The sequence below is a fragment of the Zootoca vivipara genome, chromosome 3, assembly GCF_963506605.1.
Source record: "Zootoca vivipara chromosome 3, rZooViv1.1, whole genome shotgun sequence".
Lineage (NCBI taxonomy): Eukaryota > Metazoa > Chordata > Lepidosauria > Squamata > Lacertidae > Zootoca > Zootoca vivipara.
The window spans coordinates 26,564,277-26,583,216 of record NC_083278.1 but is presented as its reverse complement, the minus strand read 5'-3'; the positions used below and the strand labels follow the sequence as shown (position 1 = coordinate 26,583,216).

General features: G+C 43.0%; 1 long non-coding RNA gene and 1 other non-coding gene across 8 annotated transcripts in view; both read left to right on the top strand.

Moving 5' to 3' along the window:
- The first annotated feature begins 775 nt into the window (after positions 1–775).
- Positions 776–18,940, top strand: part of LOC118082406 (uncharacterized) — a 110,919-nt gene continuing 92,754 nt past the window's right edge. For 5 of the 7 annotated variants that reach the window (XR_009557307.1, XR_009557304.1, XR_009557302.1 and 2 more), the window contains exon 1: positions 776–18,632. This is a non-coding gene — a long non-coding RNA (uncharacterized LOC118082406). The remainder of the gene's footprint in view (positions 18,633–18,940) is intronic. The other 2 variants (XR_009557306.1, XR_009557305.1) reach the window with 2 other exon arrangements.
- On the top strand, positions 11,160–11,233 carry TRNAI-GAU (transfer RNA isoleucine (anticodon GAU)). Its single transcript has one exon. It is a non-coding gene; the product is annotated as a tRNA-Ile (tRNA).

Sequence of the window (18,940 nt, the reverse complement as noted above, 5' to 3'; positions counted from 1 at the left end):
CTCTTCCGACAGTTAATAGGAAACCAACCATTGGGATGCCACGCTCATGTTTCACATCCACACTGTGTTCCCCTCTTGTGATGTGTGAAGATGTCATACAATTGCCATCTGCAACATGGTTCATGGGCAGGTGGCATAATGGAGGCTCCTGCTTTCCCTCTCAGGAACCGGGTTAGAGTAGGGGGGAGGAAATGTTCGTCCTGAGGGCCACATTCCTTCCTGATCAGCCTTTCAGGGGCCACTTTGCATTGATGAGTACAGCCAGAGGTAAAAGTTGGGGCACAGCAACAAAAGTCATTTGGTTGGTTCATGTTTAAAATATAGCTGCTGAAAGAAGCTAAGCTCCCAGACTATTGTATGGGACTTAAACAGTCTCTGATGCCCTCAGTTGGCTGATTCACTTATTCCAAATACGGCAGTGGCATTTTTTTTTAAAGCTATGTAAAGGCAGCATTATTAACACTAGAAAGAAAATTCAGCCAACATTGTACCATAGGATACATATTTCTTAAGCCCCTTAACAAACTATGGTTGAGAAGGTTTGTTCTTGCCTCACACACCAAGACTGCACGAAAGAATCTCCTGCTGTAGACCCAATATCTTTACTCGCCCTTCATCACGATTTTCTTGGCACCAAAGCCAGGAATGAGTATTCCGAAATTCAGTGCTAATTGGGTGCCTAACCCAATGAATGTCGAGAGCAAAGAGCAAATGCACTATTGTATCTGAAATTATGGGTTTTTTTTGGGGTGGGGGTGGGGTGGGACTCAGAAATGTGCCTCTCTTGGAATCATAGAGTTGGAAGGGACCCTGAGGACCATCTAGTCCAGGAATATGTAGCTGTTCCATACGGGGATCGAACCTGCAACCTTGGCATTGCCAGCACCACGCTCTAACCCACGCATCCCCAAACTTCGGCCCTCCAGATGTTTTGGACTACAATTCCCATCATCCCTGACCACTGGTCCTGTTAGCTAGGGATCATGGGAGTTGTAGGCCAAAACATCTGGAGGGCCGCAGTTTGGGGATGCCTGCTCTAACCAACTGAGCTAATGTGTCCCACTGATGCTTATCTTAACTATTTGTTTTGTCATGGCCACCTCAACTAAACATAAGTGTTTGAGAAATGAGGGGCAGATTTACCAGAGCCAGCTATTCACATTAAAAAAAGAAACACCCTTTATTGCAGACAACCTTTATGTGGTCCGCACAAAAATTTGCAGAATTGTTTTGAATGCTTAACTATGCAGGGTAAATCTATGTACTATTCAATTGTTGTCTGTGATATGTAATTCATTTCTCTCCCTCTCTCCTCTCTTTTAATAAGGAAAACAGCTATACAGTATAATTCATGATGTTTAAGACAGAGACCAGGTTGAGATGTCATATTTATTTTAATTTTTAGTATAATGTGTGAGAGCAGTGTCCTGATTTGCTCCTTCCCTGCTCCTGCTTGCGCTATACCAGAAAGTAAGGTGGATGAGGAGGAGAAACAGAGGTTGGCTTAGCATTGTGCATGACACAGCATTTGTGATTTGTTTCTTTCAAGCAAACCACAGTTGGGGAAGCCAAGGCTGCTTTTAAGCAAACAGTGGTTTAATGTGACACGCAGACCACCTCTTCTGTCCCTTGCTGGTGTTTCTAAAGCAAAGTTCTTTTGAGTTTTCTATCTGGTTGTACTTTAAACTTTAAAGAATTTGCAAGCGCAGGATCACATGGGACTGGCCAGTTCTGTGTGACTCAGCAGTTGTCATCTTAATGTTCAGGCAGTAGAATTACATCATGGGAAGTAAACTTTTCTGAGTAATCTACTATGCAAGATCCATCTGTCGACCACACCTGTGTGCATGTGTCTTTCCTTTCATGAATGCCAGAGCGTTTCCTCCCAACCTCTCACTGACTTTGTAAAAGCAAAGAAAAAGAAGTGGGGGTGGGGTGGGGGGAGAGACACGTCTGTGCTTATTAGCCCTTTCTTGTGCAGCAGTAAGCAGTTGTCATAATTTGCAGCTGTCTGTATGTTACATTTGCATTTTTGCAATTGTTGCATAGCATTTGGGCTCGGTTCAAAAGTGCTGGTGCTCACCTTTTAAAATCCCGAGTGCCTTAAGACCCAGGCATCTGCTTGACTCTTGGGAGAGATCTAGCATTGTGGACCACATGCATTGCACATGGTTTTGCACATGTGGCTTTTGCATGTGCCGCTACTAATCCAGCGGGTGATGGAGAAGCAGAAATGTGCTTTCACAAGCTAATAATCACTATCTCTTGATCAGGGTCTGCCTGATCTGCAGATAGTGTACTACGAAATCATGTATTTCCCTTATGCTTGATCAGTCTGAATTCAAACTTTTTTTGCAACTTGATTAAAGGGCACTGGTTCATTAGCTATTAGAACGTCATTCAAACTATTTGTCCTTTAAACTATTTGGCAGCTTTGATTTTTTTTTATTTAAAAAAACAACCCTCAGAGTGTTCCTTAGCAAAGACAATGTTTATAAGACTGACACCGAAGATCTCTGGTGACAGATCAAGTGCGAGGTTTAAAATATGTTTTTTGAGTGCAAATGAATAAAAAGGGGATGCAGTACATATTAGCAAGTGCCCCATACATTGGAATCTGTTGCGTTTTCCCAGGACCATGTAGGAATCTTGTTAACCAGTGCTTAAAACGTGTTGGTGTCATAAAACCTATCGTTCACCCAAAGGCCAGAACCCAGTTCACAGATGTTGGAATGGTTTGAGTCTATTTTGGGGACTGAATAGGGTGAAAAGGCTGGGTTTGTTGAAGAGTAGAATACCTTCAGAGGCCTTTTCTGCAAGCAATACCATGACTTCATTACCATGTCAATTCTGGGAAAGGCCTCTGATTTAACACAGCAGTTGGCTGAATCCATATGGAGCTGATGAACCTCTGAATGAATAGTGAATGGAAAAACTGCTGGAATCTGCTTTCAGCTTTTTGTTCCCAGGATGACCAATGTAAAAGAGCTAAGGCCTATACAACACAGATGGTATAAAGGAGTAAGAATCCTGCACCTTTTAAATTTGGTCTTTCATCCTGCATTGTTCGGGCGTCTGTAACTGAAGTATAAATACCAAGGTTCCCATGTCTCTCTGCCCCCGCCCCCCACACCAAGAAAAATAATAATTCTGGGTCGGTGCAGGCTACCATTCAAGTCCAACATTTTGTAAAATCTGCATACGTATTGTAGCAAGTTACCATTTGGTAATTGGTCATCTGGGCTGATCGTCTGCTTGACTATTATTATTTATTGTCTTATGAATGAAAGCCAACTTGTGGGGAAAGAGGGGTTCAGAGCCAGCCCCTCCAAGTGTCCCTGTTTTCCAGGGACAGTCCCTGATTTTCAGAAGCCGTCTCAGTTTCTGATTTGATCCCATAATGTCCCCCTTTTCCTCAGGACGTCCCTGCTTTCATTGGAGAAATGGTAGAGGGGCATGGTAGGGCACCCATATTTTCATCAGAGAAATGTTGGATGGTATGGAGTTATGCAACCCCCCCAAGCCAAGGAGATAAGTAACTATACAACATTTAGAAGACATCTGAATGCAGCCCTGTATAGAGAAGTGTTTTTTCTAAATGTTTATTGTTTTATTATGTTTTTATAAGCCATCCAGAGTGATTGGGGCAACCCAGTCAGATAATAATAATAATAATAATAATAATAATAATAATAATAATAATAGATGTCCCTATTTTCATCGGATAAATGTTGGAGGGTATGAAAACCACCAGCAGCCTATACAGTGGTACCTCGGTTTACGACGACGATCTGTTCCGGGGAGCCGGTCGCTCCCCGAGTTTGTCGCTCCCCGAAGGTATGCTTCTGCGCGTGCGCGAAGCGCTGATAGAGCACTTCTGCGCATCTGCGCGCGCGGAACCCTGATGTAAATACTTCCGGGTCCGCAGCGGTCACTCTCCGAGTTCTTCGTAAACGGAGGCGGTCCCAAACCGAGGTTCCACTGTACACAGCAAAAGTGGTGGTGTTTTAAAATGCATTTTGTCCAACAGCAGACCAAGCAAGAATGGAAATGTGAAGTGTGAAAAGCCGGGGAAGGGAGTTCTGGAATTCCTTCCGTTCACACTATGTGGTGGGAATATGCAGATGTTCCCATTGACACAGCCATGTACGTCCACTAGGGTTACATGCCTTAAGAGTTCGACACATTGCTGCAAGTGCCAATACAGTAAATCAAAAGGCTCTGTGGCATTATCTGGTTTCCTTTTTGGCTTGAGAAGTTAGAACAGATGTCACCAGAGAGGACAAAATGGATTTTACCCACGGAGAGGAGCTTTATTGCCGCTCTTTAATAGGAAGTTCCTTGAAATGCTAATGGACACAGTTTGTGTTGCTGGGTTTGCATACAGAGGGTGGGAAACGATCCTGATCCCTAAGAGGCGGGGGGGGGGGAGAAAGAGAAAACCCTTTTGTTATTAATCAAGGATATCTGCTGCTTCAACAGCAAAGCACGTTAAACGGTGCGGAGACAGATCTCTCTCTAGCAATCTCCTGCAAACACACATACACACAAACTGCTGAACATTTTTTGACAAGATAGGATGTACATGTATCATAGCTCCGTTGAATTTGCAAAGATGTTTTGCCCCCTTCTTATTGCACAGAGGACACACACAGTGAAACAGCGTGGTGGGTTGCCCCCCCTCCTACTCAATATTCCAATTCTTGTTTCTTTCAGCAATCTGAGAATTCAAGACTGGCTAAGCATCCTTTGTAGGCCAGGCTGTTCTGTATATAAAGTCCTGGCAGACTGAGGAGGAAAGAACCCACCAGAGACATTGCACTTGCTTAATATCGGTGATGGTGAGCTCCTGTTCAGCGCCTGTGTGCTCTCAGGCATCAAAGCACAGTGCTGTTTTCTTACAGACTTCCAAGAGAACAAGTTTAGTTCCACTGTTCAATGTCTGAAATCAAGGACCATGCATATTATTCCTCAGATTTTTACAACACGTAAATTTCAGTCAAAAATGTTTGCTTTGGCAGAAATATTTCTAAAGTTACTGGGGGAAGTGAAATTAAGTACAATAAATTTCCCGCAAAAGTATTGTTACATGCCACCCCAATATCAGCAACAGTGTGAGATTCCAGTGGTACCAGGCACGCCTACCAGGGTCTATGTTTCCTTTTGGAAAGTGAGGCACAGCAGAGACTGATGTCTTAATGGCATATGGTTTATTTACACATATGTCATTGCTGTGTGCTGATGGGTCATTACCTCCAGGCAACCACCTACAAGGAAATTAATCTGCCTTGATTAGTTCTTAACCCATGTTGATTCCCTAAGATTTAGAAGTGCCTAATACACAGTTTGGGAAGTTAGCTTTTCACACATGCTAATTCTGGAGGGTTAAAAAGGCTTAACACACAGCCCAAATACACACAGGTTTAGCTATCATCTCACACAGGAGACTAGCCTCTCCCAATTAGCTTTTGACACCCAAGCTTAATTGAATTCTAGCACCTATTGGTCCTAGGGATTTAGGAAAAGTCTAGCACCCACAAGCTCATCACAGTATTTTAAAGGTGCACATGCTAAGCCTTTTTAAAGCATTGACTGTAGGCACACTGAACACAAATGAAGGAGTGGGATTGTGGCAGCAACCCTTGTTCTTGACCACATGTCCACTTGGCTGTTGGAACTGACCCTCCACAAACATATTGACTTTATGCACATGGCCACTGTCTGCCTGTGAACCGCTCCAAAATCTCCCTAGAATTGCTAATAGAACAAGTTGCTCTGAGGCAGGAAACTCTCTGTGGCTATAATGCTGCATTTCATTTCATTTTTTACCTTTATGAAGTTCAGTAAATGATGGGCTGATATTGCAGCACCCGTCCAAATAGTTTCTGGGACAAATTGCCTATTCTGTTGTTTGGGGCTCTGCTTTCACAGTGCCTAGATTAGCAGGCCATTCTCTCCAACGCCAGTGTCACACACAATAACTTCCAGCCATTTCAAGAGGGTCCCGGGGGATCCTCAGGCATCATGCTGATGTAGAAACTCCCATTGAACAATCTCAAGGTTTATGTCTGCCTAAGTCTCCACCACTGTACCACCACTGGTCATTGATCAGTGATAGCAGCTAATAACTTCATGGGCTCTCGTCTTCAGCAAGCATGCTGGGGGCTTAGGAAGAGCCCAGCGTTTGTTAGCTAAGAATGCTAAATGTGCCCACAGCATGACCTTCATGAAAAGTATTTCTGCTGGATCCTTCTCGCAGTCACAGCAGTTTGCTAGACTAGTCTAGTAAATTTCGGAATAGAGGGAAGCCAGAGAATGAGGAAAACATTAATGCAGAGGCTAGATACTTTTTCCTTTCCTTTGATGGGGTCCCTACTTCAGGTTATCCGTTTAAATGGCAACACCGCTCTGCAAGATTGTCTCCATTTCTAATTAAAATCAAAAGGTTTCATTTCAGCTTTTGTTAAAGCTCCATTTGTCTTTCGAGCTGAATTTCTTCTATAAACATCTATTCTGTGATTGTGAGCTGATCCTATTATGCTACGTACTGCTGCTTTTTGGTGGGTGTATATTTGTGTGTGTGTGTGTATTTGGATCAACGCAGCTGCCTGCATCTTTTGGACTCTCTTTGGGAACGTGGCTATGGGGGCGTCACGACGAGCTTCTACACTTCAGAATTTACCGCTCCGTCACTGTATTTAAAACCCCAGTTCAAGAAGCTTGATAGCACATGTGGTTACATTTTCTAAGAAGATGGTGCGGAGGTGTTTCAACAGAAGAGAGAGAGATTGGCTCCTTGCACATTCTTTATTAGGAAGTGGTAAGTATATTTGTCTCAGTGCAAACCAATACCTATTTCTGGAAACATTGGTTTAATACTTTTTCCTCTAGCAGAGAGGATGTTTCATTCTATAGACGGTTGTCAGATGCACTGACACTGTTTTCTTAAAAAGTCAGAAAGTTGGGTGTGCGTGTCCCCCTGCCCCGGAACAACTTTTGTCCTATCTCTGGAGACAAAAATGAGCAAACGACAAGACTTTAAACTCTGTGACCCAGTGAAAAATCAATTTGGGGCACATTTCCCCCGGAAGGTGCACCCTACTGCTCATCAAATATGGTGCAGTAGCGCCTCTGAGAACTTTGAGAGACTTTTTCCAATGCCCATTTAAAGAACAGATTCCTTTCTAATATTTCTGAAGGGGTGTGTGTGTCCATGCACCAAATTTACAAATTATGGGGTGTCCAGAGAAAGGTGGTTTGTGGTGATCTTATAGCTATAGGACACTGTTGTTAACCACTGCAACCAAACCTTTGTGACAGGTCAAAGCATGCATTTAAAAATGGTGTTGCCAACTTTTAAAATTATTATTTACTTGCGCCTTCGTAAACTACCCGATCGCATAGAAACAAAACAAGCCCTTTAACCCCTTCTACAGCTTCTTAATTCATAGTTGTTTAATTCATTTGGTCAATGTGAAACCCATTAACAGTTGGTGGGTCCTTTCCCATGATGAATTTTAATTGTTCATATTCTCTGTATTAAACATTTATTTTAAAAAGCTTTTTTGGGTGGGTGGGAGGAGTCCTTTAAATTGGACTGAAGAGGACATGCACGGTAAGGGGACAGTCGGAGAGAGAAGGGGGGGGGGTCCTGGCATGAAAGGGTGCAAAGAAAGGGTCTCTCAGGGAGAAGAAATAGGCTCACAGGTGGGAGATGGGAGAGTCTGCCTCTCTGCGTGTGGTTAAATGATAGGATAAATATGATAAAGGGCCTTACAGTTTTTTCTCTTTTTCTCTCTCTTTCTCTTTCTCCTCTTGCTTTTTCTATTCTTGTTCTGTACACTAGTCTGATTCTTACTGTAATTTATGTCAAAAATTCTCAATCAACATATTTCTTATAAAAAATGATTTTAGACACACTGTTTAGAAATTCTGAATATTAAGGTTTATACAAATACAGTGTGGTACCTCGGTTTTCAAATGCAGTCCGTTCCTGAAGATGGTTTGAGTTCTGAAACGTTCGAAAACTGAAAACTCAATATGGAAGCCTCAGTACGGAAAACTCAATGCAGAAGCCGTGTGGCATGTTCGACTTCCGAGACGTGTTCGAAAACCGAAGCATTCACTTCCGGGTTTAGGGTGTTCGAAAACCGAAATGTTCGTCAACAGATACCACTGTATCTGAAATAATAAATCAGAGGCCCTGCTTCAGTTGACCATTCATGGTTTCCTCAGAGAGTTGTCTTTTAAAGCATGGCTTGCTTTGTATTGTTATCAAGGCAAAGTCTGGGTGAATAACTTCAAATTCGTTTTTAAATTGTTTCCCCCACAGACTTTTAAACTTGTATTGTTCTCTTCCACTTCTTCTCCCCCTACCCTTCAAACTTATACTGTTAGGTAGCACCCTATAAAAGTTGCTAAAACTCCAACACCTAAGATGGCCTCATAAACCCTGCGGACATTGAGCTCCTAGAGAACAGATTGGATGGGTAAAAATTAGTGTGTGTGTTCTCGCAGAACCTGAGAAAATAGCACCTTCACTTAGTTTAAAAAAAATATCTGTTTGTGCCACTCTAATAATCACTTCATAACTGGTGGGATAGCAGAACATATGTCTCTGGAGTGGCAGAACAGAGAAGGCTCCTGTACCTCTGTTCCCTGAGAGGGAGAAATACCTTTTGCAGCGTTTCTCTTGCAAATTCTGTGCCAAAGGGCTCCTCTTCAGAAACTTCAACTGAAATGTAAATTGCTCATGAAAACCAAATGAAATGTTTGTTGTTGTTTTTAAGGGTGAGATGACGTGTATATTGAAATGCTATTTGACATATGTCCCAACTGTCCTTATTTACTAAGAGCAGTCATTATCCCTGGTGCGTGCCACCGCTAAAATGCTGGAGAGGTGTTTTGGGAGGGTTTTAATTTTGCTTTTTTGGAGAGCTACTGAGGTTTCTTTCTTTAATGTTGTCGGCAAGCATGCATATGTGCCAGAGACCATCAGGTTTTCAGTTATGTCTCCTGAGTCTTACATACCCCAGAGTCGTCTGCGACTGGACCTAACCGTCAGGGGTACCTTTACTTTTACCTTTAAACATTAAAAAAACCTTCCCTATACAGGGCTGCCTTCAATTGTCTTTTAAAGGTTGTAAAGTTACTGATCTCCTTGATTTGGGGGGGGGGTGTCACACAACACAATGCCCCCCAACATTTCTCTGATGAAAATAGGGACTTCCTAAGGAAAAGCGGGACATTATGGGATGAAATCAGAAACTGGGACAGCTTCTGTAAATCCGAGACTGTCACTGGGAAATAGGAACACTTGGATGGTCTAGTCTTGACAGCTCATAGAACAATATAGCTGAGATGATGGAATGACTGTTAACTCATGCATTATGCTGAAGTCATTGTCTTGGACTTTTCCCAGCATTGACAGTTGTGTATGTGTGCATGGAGAAGGGGTGGTAATTCTTACAATTTTCAGAGGCAGATTTTTTTTTATTTTAAGTAAAGACTGGCATCTTGAGGTGGCGGCATCATTTAGATGGTGCAAAAAACTCAAGTCCCTGAGTGACACCAATTAATTCCACAATCAACCTCTTATGTGGAAGGGCCCTAACATGGCTACTTTCCTGGAAATGAGTAAAGGCTACTCGTAATAGAAAGACTGGCATTCTTGGGCGATACCAGACAAGGGCTCGGCTGACATTTTTCAAAACCCATATAAATGGGGACTCTTCGAATGGTTCAAGGCTGGATTGTTTTGAAGTTTCTAGTAAATGCAGAGCTGAGCTGGAATGCAAGGACTGTCTGCAAGGCCATGGTGGGTAGCTTTTGCGGTGACAGCAAAAGTATCTTGCTTGTTTACTATTACAAAATTGCCTCGGTGAAAATGTTTAAAAGAACATTCCCATTCGCCTTTTGGGCCCTGCACTGAAATAGTACGTACGAAGGAAATGAGAATAATTCAGAGCAGGGCATAGCTGAGGAGAGGAAAGCTGTTCCAGAAAGCTGTAGAAACCGAGGGTGATTCGATGGCTTGTAAACAACCATAAAGACATATTTGGACTGGCCTTGGGTGCTGCACAGCAGGAGGAACTGAAAACAGTTGATGTGGGTTGAAGGCAGGGCAATAATATACACCCACCCACATGTCACACTCAAGGGTAGACCCATTAAAACTGATGAACCGAAGGCTCTCGATATTTAAAAACTTGTAAGATCTCGGGTTGAAGTCCAAAGGCGTTGTTGCAGGCTAATAAACAGATTGCAAACTAAACAGTAAGCATTTAGGATTGCAGCTTTCAGATGACGTGACTTCCCATGTGAATATATTTACTGTGAAATGTACGTGCTCCTCCTTATATCATCAGACCAAAGGTCAATGCTTCCAGATCATGAGGTAGGTTTGTTTTAAGGTAGACAGTTTCTACGACTTTGTAGCAGAACACAGGGCAGTATACTGAGGCTCACCGCGTGAAGTCGCCTTTTGATTTCCTAATCCCAGTGGATTAAGCATCCGTTTACAGCTGGGTGGACAAGCAAGGGCTACTCAACAGTGAGATCAAGGAAAAGTTGAAGCCCCAGCTTTCAATGCAGGGTTTATTCTCTCTTGCCCCTCTCTTACTGCACAAGCAGTTTGCCCCTCACATGCCCTTGGACTTTCAGAAACCAAGAGAAAACAGGAACAGGCAGGCAGGGAAACCAACGAAAAAAGAACGGAAAAAAAAGACAGGAATGTTGGGAACATGAGTGAAAATCAGAGGGAACAAAGTGGGAGGGAGTGGAATGCATTGGAAAAAATGTGGGGGACAGCCCCCCCACACTATCATTTAGGGATGAGGTTGTCTCTCTTCCTTAACCTATAGTTGCTCTGTATGATGCCCTAGACTTCTTGTGGAGGAAGGGCAGGGTATATATCAAATAAATAAGAATAATAATAGTTGTTGCCTGTAATAAGCAATTCATGTATCATTCACAACACGTCAGGAATAAGGCCCAGGGCACAAAATAATATCAATACATCTAGCTAGCCTTCCCTTTGTGCCTCTCTGAGGCTGGATCAGCCTACAACATTTTGTAGGTTAATTTAATGTTTCAGTGTGATGCAGCTAGAATTGTGCACTTTAAAGTCCCACTAATAAAAAAAAGGAAGAGCTAAACAAGCCTGGATAGCTCAGCTGGTTAGAGCATGGTGCTGATAACGCCACGGTTGCAGGTTCGATCCCTGTATGGGACGGCTGCATATTCCTGCATTGCGGGGGGTTGGTCTAGATCAGGCATCCCCAACCTTCGGCCCTCCAGATGTTTTGGACTATAATTCCCATCATCCCTGACCACTGGTCCTGTTATCTAGGGATCATGGGAGTTGTAGGTGAAAACATCTGGAGGGCCGCAGGTTGGGGATGCCTTAGGGTCCTTTCCAACTCTACAATTCTATGTTCTATATGCTTGAATCTCTCCCATCGAAAGGGTCAGAGGTAGAACACAAGTCCCAGGTCCATTCCCAGGTAAAGCTGGGGAATACCTTGGAGAGCTGCTGCCAGCCTGTGTTGGTACTATTGAGCTGGGCCAATGGACTAACTCAGTACAAGGCAGTGCCCTCTGATCCTTTCCAATGGGCTTCATGTACAGTACTATGCTGCTAACTCAAGCTCTATTGTAGCCCGTGTTATTAATTTAGGCTTCTGTGTATTTTCTCAAAATGTCACTTCCTTTTATGGTGGTTCACCTAATTGACGTTAATGCACATAATGTGTAGGGACTTCTGTAAAATGTCTCCCAAGTAGCTGCAAAGAGAATAGCTCCACATATGGCTATGAATATATGAGTATTTAAATGTTTATGATGGTGGCTTGTAGATGTCAAATGAAATCATTATGCATAAGGTATTTTTAAAATTTGATTTTTTTAAAATAAAAAATGTATCATTTTCTATTATAAAATAATGTGTAGGACTTCATATCTGGCCCCTTAAGACTATATCGGGAGGTCGGTGTGGGGAGGTGGGGAAATGCACTAATTTTCCTTTCTCTACAATTTTAAACCTTTCATTTTCAAATTCATTTATATGAAACCAGGTCCCTATTTTTCATGCTTTAGTCACTGGTGTTGCTGTTGTGACGCTGGTGTCAAGTGTGCAGTAGGTAATAATAAATAAATAAATAATAATCATAATCATATTTGTACCTTACACATCTGTTTGGTTTGATTATGAAAGCTCAAATGAAATGTTGGAACTTTGCGTGTTCAGACCCAGAGACCTCCTCCCTAAATAAATTCACACATGACTCAAATTTTGGTTGGGTTTTTGGCAGAATTTGGCCACAACTTTATTGATTACAGAAAGTGAGTGGTTGCATAGGCTCTGGTTCGACTAGCTCCCTGCACCCTTGCAGATAGCGCTGACCCAGGGCACCAGCATACGTCAGCCAAGGGTGAACACCTGGATAGGCGGAAAGCCGGGAACAGGTTATGTCCACCACCCAGATGTCCCCCTGGACTCTGGCATGGGCACAACCCCCTCACAGGGTTGACCAAACCATAGAGTCCCTGGATACCTTTAACGGAATACCCTTCACATAGGGATGGCGAGAGCGTTCTCCCATCCCTATCACCTGAACCAGAGCCTATCCGCAACCTTACAAGTTGTGATGATTTGCTACGCGGCAGGCGAAACCCATATGGCACCAGCCAATCAGCCAAGTGGGGAAAATTCCTGCCGTGCCCCTGTCCCAATGACAGATGACACATGACGGCATAGCAAGGTCAAGCACAACAAAGCCCTAAAAGTAGGGAGAGGTGGGTTGGTGTTCTGAATGCACACGCCGAAAGTCACGTGCATGCAAATATATAGGTCCCTCGATCCATTTGGACTGTGCCCATTGGCCAGATTGAACCCCAACATTGAGGGACCTACCAATCAGCTGTTGTGGCTGACCAATCTTACCCACCCACAACACAGGGTGTCAGTTTCCAGGGAGGAACCGATTTCTCATTTGTAGGTTTAAGAACTGTGAGTACTGTCTAGGGTGTATCAATTCAGAATTTAAAAAATATATACCTTTTTAAAGACTGGCATGCCTTTGACCCCCAACTTCAGGGTCCAGAGAAAATGGGATGGAAAGGCTAAGGTAATGCATGGGTACTCGGAGGTCAAACTTTCTCCTGTCATCCCTGACCATTGGTAATTCTTAGGGCTGCCATACACCTGGAATTTCCCAGATATAGCTGGGATTTGCCCCCCATAAAAAGCGTCTGGGCAGAAAAAGTTCAACAACTCTTGTGCCCAGATTTTCACTTTTTGAAATATGGCAACCCAAGTCATTCTGGCTTGTGTGGTTGGCTCGAACAACATTTGAGGGTGCTAAGCATGAAGTTTACCCAGGAAGCACTGACATAGGAGATGGATATGGAGGGCTAAGGGTCCCACATATCCAGAGCCCACCCATGTGGGTGCCCTAACTCTTCCCTTAAATGGAAAGTCTGGGCGGGAAATATCTTGCTAGAATCAGACTACCTTTAGGAAATAGATACCTGTGTTCATTCTGCTTACCTTACTGGTTACACGCCATTGTCTTCTTCCATTTTCCGATAAAATCCTTACCAAATCTGGCACAGTCTGAACCTTTGTGAAGCTTTCATGTTCCATCAGATTATGTTGATAAAAGCTTGAGTGAACAATACAGAAAGCAAAGCAAGGCATCTTAAGTCCTTGGAACAAATCTGACCCAAATATTTGCTTTTCACAATTGTCCCTTCTGAGACGTAAAGGTCAGGGGGGGGGGAATTACTCAGAGACAAAGGTGGTTGGGTGTCATCCCATAGGATGGTGACTTGGCTTATTCCACACCTCTTTCTGTTTCACACTTCCTCCTGACTTTGTGAAACTCACTGCAGATCAGTTTGCACATTCTGAAAAAGCACATTGAATACCCTCCACTCATAGGGGCTGTTTTAATCTCCCACAATATCACAGAGAGATGTGGCATCGGGGACATCGGGGACATTGTGGAAAATTTAAATAGTGGCTTTATAATTCTCATGAGCCTTCCTGTTTTGGAATGTGGACATCACCATGACAGTAAGAACTACTACTGATAAAAAGCTTATTGAGTAACACTTTTGCATAAATACTGTTTTTTAAAGCTGCAAATATTTATTTTGCATCTTCTTATACAGTCATACCTCGGTTTAAGTACGCTTCGGTTTGAGTACTTTCAGTTTAAGTACTCCGCGGACCTGTCTGGAACAGATTAATCCACTTTCCATTACTTTCAATGGGAAAGTTCACTTCATGTTAAGTACGCTTCAGGTTAAGTACAGACTTCCGGAACCAATTGTGTACTTAAACCGAGGTACCACTGTATAGAGCTGGACTCTGCTAGCCTGTTTTGGTAGTGGCATCTTCAGTTTGCCAGATTCATTGCACTGAAGCAAAATACTTTGAAAATACTAGCAGTCGGGCTCTCTGCACATCACAATGCCGTGTGCATGGAATGTGTGTGGCATTGGGGTTATGCATGTTCTCCCTGCCTCTCAGATCAGCGCATTTTGATGAGTGCAGTCCTATACTTGTCTACTAGAAGCAATCCCCATTGAGCTTAATGAAATTCACTCTGCACCCTAAGGCTCCCAAGCAGAGAGAGAACATGTGTAGGCTGTGTGATTGGGGTCCCCAATTTAGGCTGCAGTCAGACCACCTTCAGCTGAACATGGGGAGGCTGCAGCCACTTAGAGGTTTATTGACAGGATATTAGTTTTGTTAAATAAAATAAGACAACTAGAATACTAAGTGAGGCCGTTGGTTCATCTATCTCCATATTGTCTCTATATACTGACTGGCTACAGCTCTCCGGGATTTCAGATAGGGGGTCTCATTCAGTCCAGACACGGGTCTCACCTGACCCACAGACTTGTGATCTTTCTGTAGATTGGAAGCAGAGACTATGGATGCCGTTCTGCGCCATCCTTCCCACAGAAATTGGAAAAAAGAGAGAGCTTCTGATGCATAAATTGAAGTGTGTGGCAACAGTGACATGGAAAGTCAGAATTCATTGCTTCATTTGTTCATTGAAAATACATTAAAATAACTAATCTTTCTTGTTCTTTTTCTTTTCAAGAAACCCCATGACTTGCTTGTTGGAAAATAAGAAAGTGTCAAGGGAGCATGGCCAATTGATGCTGATGTGAAGCAAGCTTGTCTTTTTTCTTCAGTTGCTTTTTCTTCTTCTGATGTTTTGTTTAATGTTCTCTGTCAGCATCTTTCAGAGAGAGATGGATCAAATTGGCGGAGATTGTTTATCTGCTAAGGGCTAGCACAGGGTTATGATGCAAGGGTACCTCCAGATATCCACAGATGGGTCCAAGACATTGTGGAGTTTGAGGAGAAAAATCAAGATGGCACCCCAGTGAGAAAAATAAAAACATATCTTTTGCTTGGGATGGTTTTAGTCTATTCTTGCTTGTTCCTTAGCTATTGCTGTTTTGTTTCTGCTTTTAAGGTAAATCTTTCTTATCCTAAAATCTAATTCACGTTGTTCATCTCCACACAAAGACTAGAAATCAACAACTTCTCCATAGGCCTCATGCTAAATTCACTCCCCCCTCTTACACACACACACACACACACACACACACACACACACAAAAGTAAATGAGGTGATAGAGCCCTGATACATTGATCAGCCTATTTTGTTATTGCTCATTCGATCCCTATCCTGCCTTTTAATTCAGAAGGACCCCCAAATCCTACAGGAAATGAAATACAATCATACTGAGGCAGCTTCTATGCCCCACAACATCTGTCATCGCTCATAGAATTCCCTCACAGCAAATCTAGTTCTTAGTAGGCCATTTGACTGTTCCCATTACATTCTGTCCTGACTCGCACCCCTGCTGGCAATTTGGTGTTTTGTTGTGTGGCTGTACGCTCTCTTGAGTGGGGTGCCACAAGTAGGGCTTGTTGCACTGAAAATCGCTGAGGTTTCCCTACTCCTGGTGTAGACCATGCCTCAGAAGATTGAAACCAATTTCAAAGCAAAGCTGCCAGTGATAAGTTACCAGAGGGCAGAAACAGCAGCTGTGGCAAAGTCCCACAAATATTTTCCTGAGGCGCCGGTTGCAGGACAACCTGGTGGGGGAAATAACGACCGCTCTATGCGAGACTTCATCTTGCATCAGTTGCTGCCACATAAGTTATTCTGAGCTCGTTGTCCCACTTTCCTCTTCCCATATGCCATCCTTCGAATGTGAAGATGAGTAGGCTTTCAAAGTGGCCGAGGCATCACAATGGAAGGAAAATTGTGTAAGAGAAGTTCATGATCCAGGATGGCAGGGACCCTTCAGTCTCTGAGTACGGTAGTTGTAGCTGTTACACCCTGTTATGAAGTCTTTACATTAGCGCTCGGCGTTTTCACATTGCCTCCTTAATCTTTTTATCATTTTCTCCTGCTTCCTCTTGGTAATAGGACTGAACCACCTTAAATTGTTTGTCTACAGAAGAGGCACATGTCTTTTGGCTGAAGCTGGTGGTCACATTCCCTTCTGTGGAATGACAAAACGGAGAATTTACAGCCAGAAGTGATTGTCTCGGCCTTGTGGCAGGACTGGGTAGTGTGTTCCATCTTGTGGGAAATTGGGTGAGCGGGAAACTTGTGACACTGCGGTCTCTTTAGTTATCTCTCAGATTAATAACAATCCTTGAATGGCGGCATAGTCACTTGTTGTTTCCCCCACATTTTAATTTTGTCCTCCCCACTCATTTTTTTTAAAAGAAAAGGACATCCTCCAACAGTGGCATTGATAGCTTTGAAAGAGGGAAACTGTCTTCATTGTTCAGCCATTCTCAAAGTGTAACTAGGGATGAAGAAAGACAGTCCCCTTCAACAGTTATTGCCACAGCGGGTTCTTCACTTCTTTTGAGAACCCATCTTTCCCGCTTTTCTCATGCCCTTGTGTACTAGAAAACTGAAAACCACAGTCTTACTGTTCTGCCCATGTGTCAGGTGACCTGTCCATTGAAATCTTTTAAAGAGTCTTGGTCAGACCACACCTGGAGAATTGTGTCCAGTTCTGGGTGCCACAATTTAAGAAGGAGGTCGACAAACTAGAACAGGGGTGGCCAACTCCCAAGAGACTGCAATCTACTCACAGAGTTAAAAACTGGCAGTGATCTACCCCCTTTTTTGGGGTTCAGGTCAAAGTTGTTGAGCTATTTTTAGGACTGAGGAAGGCCGTTTTTCGGGTCCGGGTCAAAGTTGTTGAGTTTTTTCAGGGGGGAGGTAAATCGTTGAGCTTTTTTAAGGGCAGCCACAGTTGTTCAGCTTCTTTGGGGGGAGCCAATGATCTACCAGTGATCTACCACAGACGTCCAGTGATCTACCGGTAGATCACGATCTACCTGTTGTACATGCCTCAGCTAGAATATGCGCAGAGGAGGGTGATCAGGATGATCAGGGGTCTGGAAAACAAGCCTTATGAGGAACAGTCGAAAGAGCTGGGTATCTTTAGCCTGGATAAGAAGAGACAGAGAGGAGATATGATACCCATTTTCAAATATCTAAAGGGCTGTCAAATGAAAGATGGAGCAAGTTTGTTTTCTCCTGCTCTGGAGGATGGGACCCGAACCAATGGATTCAAGTTACAAGAAAGGAGATTTTGATAGGTGTAGATATTTGAAAATGGGTATCATATCTCCTCTCTGTCTCTGGAGAAGCTGCCTCATTAACTCCAGTAGAGGGGGCAGGTCAATATTGTATGCAAATATACCTGTGTGTAGAACAACTTTTTTCTATTTAAATAAACAGGGCAATGATTGTGGAGCGTGTAAACTTTATGCTCAGTTTGGAACTCCCACACTAAATTGAAGAACTCCTCGACTATTGAGTTGCTACCCTCCCCCCATCTCCCCAAAGCTATGAAGATTTTTTTTTTGCATTTCCCCCAACACCAATATTAAAGGTTTGCAATTCATGTGGATGAAAGCCTTCGTCTGTCAGTGGAAGTTTGTCCATCTCTGGGGTAAAATACAGGGAATTTAGGAAGAGAGGAATGTAATTTATTACCAATGTTTGGAAACCAGCCAAGATACTGAGATTAAAACCACTCATCATACAAAGGGTGCCTTGGGATTTTTAAATGACCGCAAATGATCAGCTCATCAACTCTTTAGCCTAAAACCCTCCACTGTGAATATGCATTTTCCAATAATAATTAGACTGATATTCAGGTAATCATGGCAATGCCCTCTTTAATTAGATAAGGCCCTCGTTCAGATTTCCCGCTGAGGTGTTTCATATATTGTTCACCTGTTGCCTTTGTCTGAGGGTCTCTTATTGATGTCATCTGAGTTTACATGAGGATAAACAGGCAGGCTAAGCCTACAGTTCTGTGCCAGCTGCTGTTACATTGATCTCAAACTAGCATAGCACAGTCATGATCTTCGGTACTTCCCACAGCAAAGAAAAAAGCACAAGAATAAGAGACAAGATAGCTGAAGGAACATCTCCATTCCTATTGTTCAGCCGGGACACTGAGATCCAGCACCGAGGGCCTTCTGGTGTTTCCCTCATGGTGAAAAGTGAAGCTACAGGGCCTTCTTAGTAGTGGCACCCACCCTGGTATCAGATGTCAAGGAGGTAATACAACCGTGTAATGTTTTATAATGTTTTTATATATGTTGGAATCTGCCCAGAGTGGCTAGGGTAATAATAATAATAATAATAATAATAATAATAATAATAATAATAATAATAATGTGCTAACTCTTCCTTCTTCACGTAGGCAGGAATAACCAGATGCACAAATGTAGGGTGGGGGACACCTGGCTTGACAGCTGTGCATGTGAAAATGATCTAGGGGGGCTTAGTTGACCACTGAGATCGCCATCTTCAGGTATTTAAAGGAGTGCCATATGGTAGTTTGTTTTCTGCTACTCCAGAGGGTA